Raw genomic sequence first — 4,081 nt, forward strand, 5'->3', positions numbered from 1 at the left:
AGGTATATTGTGGGGGAGAGCAGAAGATATGAAAACAAAACCTAAGTGCCACACACAACCCATGTGCCTTGGCTTCTTATTTAAACCAAATTATTCTTTAAAGTTCACAGCCACAAAGAAAAGAAATACGTACATATGAAAACAGTCTGATCCTACACACCTCTAGGGTTCTCACCTGTATTCATAATTATTCAAGTATATGTTTAGCAAAATCATTGTACTTTCTTAGGAGCAGCTTATGACATATCACAGCAATCTCTGGAGGTATCAAAACAGTTCCTTCCTGTTAGGAATTTTTTTTTTTAAGATTTATTTATTTATGCATACAGAACTGGGGTACAGGCCAGAGGTGCAGGGGGTGGGGGTGAGAGGATTCACCAGAGACAGAGTGGGGAGCATGACAGGCAGACTGATGAAGTACACTGCTGAGGGGAGCAGCCAGTGGGTCAGGAGAGGTCTGCCAGGCCATGTGGAATCACCGCATGAGGAAGTGGCTTTAGCTTCTTAGTACTGCGCTTTAACCCACTGCACCACCAGGGAGGGCCCAGGAATTTTTATTTTTAACCTGGAGAATTTATCACCTGGAATCCACAGAGACACGGACTTCACTGATGGACATCACCTTCCTTCAGCCTCCCCTGACTGCAAAAGACACATGAGACTCCTCATCCCCCAACTCCTCACATACACCAACCCTCCCCCCTCCGCACACACACTCCCCCTACTAGAAAAGAGGGGAATGAAGCTGACAGGAAGAGGTAAGTGGATCAGTCACAGACAGAGCTGCACAAGTATGTTCCTGTTTCAGAGGGGAATCCCCACAGCGAACTAAGGTATCCAGAAGAGGAGGAAAGGCAGGAGCCTTAATAGGGGAGGTGCTTTGGTGAAGAGGAGTCCAGTTATTACAGAGGGTCTTTAACCAGAATTCCATTTCAATGCAAGTGTGAAACAGCCCAGGGGGCCTGAGCAGTCATTTTTCAGATTAAATATAAGTTTATCTGAAAGTTTACTGAAGCAGAAATGACCAAGAGCCATGGGTTCTCTCTAGAGCTTTACTTCTGTGCAGAACCTTCCCTCAGATTCCACCCCTGCATTTTTTTGCTTTTGTTTCTCCAGCTTTTCCTTCATCACAGGCAAGAATTATAGCCCCTGGCTGGACTTCTCTCTCTCTCCTTGCTGGAGGTGTGGCAGGTTGATTTGAGTAGGAAATTGGGGTACCTGGGCTTTATAACATTTCATAAACTTTGTGTAAACCAAAGCCAGGATTTTGCAATAAAAAGTATTTTTATAGAAACCAAACAAAACTAACATGAGTTGTGCCCAGTTATTCAGAAGGCGAAGGAACTGTTTTTCTTGACAGCCTTAAAAACTTGAAACGAATGTTAAAGATAGGAGTACTGTCACAGAACAGAGACACTTTCCAGCTCCTATTATTTATCTTCTGTGGCAATAACTACACCTGCCCATTCCCTTCCACCCCAGCTCTACAACAGACCTCTTCCAAAAACAAAAGGCAGTTAGGTAGAATGCTTCCCTTTATTATAGAGTTTTAACTCCTGGCAGAGAATGACTTGATGAACTACAATGTACTGCTGTGCCCAACACAGTCAAAGTTAATAGGAAAATAATAATAATAATAATGCACATTTAATCAGCACATACTAGGCACTGCAGTAACCATATGTACCTTATAATCTTTCCACAATCCAGAAGAGGCTTGGAGAAGGCAATTTGCTGAGTTAGCCTCACACAATTAAAGAACAGGTTGCTTGACCCTAAAATCTATGCTTCAACCACAGTATTACACAATTTAGAAACGGAATTTATAAAGTTATCTCTAAATAGGCTTCTTAGGCTTTCAGAGAGTTCAAATGGTTCTAAGTCACACATAACAAGGCAAACAAGAGTACCTGTGGCTAAATTCAAAATATAACCAGCTGACTTGGTCAAATCATTTGTCTTCCTCACACATAAATATTTGTTAAAATAAAGATCAATAAAATTAGAATCATCAATTCTTTTCCTCAATAAATATTTTGAAGTCTCTGCCTGTGAGCCAGTCTTTAAGAAACATTATAAAGAACTCTCTGATTTCTTGAAATTTGTTGGCCATTGAGGGAGTCAGACACTAACTATAGAAGCACACACATATCTAAGTAACTTGCACACTATAATTATCTTTGGAGGAACAAGTCTAGTACTATGAGAGAATAATCAGGAAAACCAATATTATTGGTGGTCAGGACAGCCCCTTCAGGGAAGCCATTTGTAATCTGAAACTTAAAGGAGGCACAGGAAGTAGTTTGACTGACAGTAAGGGGAGGAAGGAAGGTGTTCCAGGCAGAGGATGTACTTATTGCCAAGAGGAAAGCGTGACTCTTTCCAGACCAGTGATCCCTGAGTTTGGAGCCCAGGAAGAAGATAGGAAATGAGGCTGGAAAGGAAGACAATAGGCCCTCAGTATTTTGGAGTCTTACCTTAAGTGGAATGAAAACCCATTAAGGGATTTTCAGCAGTGCAGTTTGAGAATCTTCTGTCATTTTTAAAAGTTGTTTGAGCAGAATGAAGTTAGGAGGGCAGAGGTGAAAGAGGGTGGACAGTTAGCAAGTTTTCCTTATAGTTATCTATCCAGGCAAAAGGACAGTAGTGGTTCGGACTAGAGTGGCAACAGGAACATAAAGTGCACAGCTTGTACATACGTTTAGAAGAGTAGAATATTTAGTGATGAATATGATAAAGAAGGCTATGGGAGGACTGGGAGAAGTCCCAGGTATCTAAACTTAGCCTCTGGGTAGATGGAAGTGTAGAATAGCTAGAAAATAAGAGTAAGAGAGCAAATAATAAATACGTTCTGGTGGAGATAACTTCTAGATCTCTTATATTTTCTAAGTACACAGTATTATACCTAAAACAAAAGGTTGTTAAACATGTAAGGAGGCAAGGAAACAGTATTTATAAGCAAGAAATAAAACAGGCAAAATAAGGTGAACACTCTCAGTCAAGGAAATGCAAATTTAAAGAAATAACACAATAAGAAATTAATATAGCCTCATCAGAATGTCTGAAATTTAAAAACACTGATGATACTATGTGTTGGTTTTAAAGTAGAATTATTGGAAATTTCAGGCATTACTACTTGAGGTATAAATTTATAGATTTTGGAAAACTTTTTGGCAGTAGCTAGGAAAACTAGATATACTGATACGTATGACTAAGCAACTCCAATTTTGGGTATATTTCCAAAGGAAATGAGCGCAAAAGTCAAGCAAAAAACATGCAAAGGAAAATTCACAGCTGTTTTCAAGAATAGCTTCAAAGTGGAAAGTTAAGGGGGTAAATGGTATAGGACTGCAATGGAATACTAAGTGTGTGTGTGTCCCTCTCTTAATGCTGTTGCTAAGGAATAATCAAGAGCCCTTCTTGAGTACTAGGTGGGGGGAAGGGAGGAGAGTCAGAAGAGGGGTGGATAAGAACTATCTCTCCATTCTGAAGCCCTGATCAGCCGAATCAAAACCACCACCAAAACTAGAGATACAAAAGGTAATTATTTTTACAAAAACTAATCTTCAATAGAAAATAACACGTTTCTATTAAATAACAATATGCTGTAGTTAATTATGGAAAACTTTTTTAGCCTTCAGGTGTTCACACTTAAGTGAGCCAGGTGATAAAAGGAACTAGTCCTCAAGTAGTCACGTAGACATCTGTCTTCCAAATAGATGAACCTAATTAATTCAGATTGTTTTTCTTCCGAAATGTTTGAGTCATCAAACTGAGATAAGCAAAAACTCAAGCTTACATCTAAACCCAAGATCAGAGTGAAGACGCGGAAATTAACCCTGGCGGAGCCACCACCGTTAAGCCTCACTATCCGCAAGGACCTGGTGGCAAACCGCCAGGTGCCGGACCCCCGACGCCCTGGAGGCCAGGAGGCGCGGGTGGAGGCGCGGGAGCGCTAGCCCCACAGTCTTCCTCCTCCCGGGCCCCAGCAGACGCCGCCAGGCTCCCGGTGCCGCAACGCGAGGCCCCGCCCCTCGGCGTGCCTCCGCTCGCTCGGTCGCCGCGTCTCCATGGAAACGGC

The sequence above is a fragment of the Condylura cristata genome, unplaced genomic scaffold (genome assembly GCF_000260355.1).
Source record: "Condylura cristata isolate star-nosed mole 26May11 unplaced genomic scaffold, ConCri1.0 scaffold00025, whole genome shotgun sequence".
Taxonomy (NCBI): Eukaryota; Metazoa; Chordata; class Mammalia; order Eulipotyphla; family Talpidae; genus Condylura; species Condylura cristata.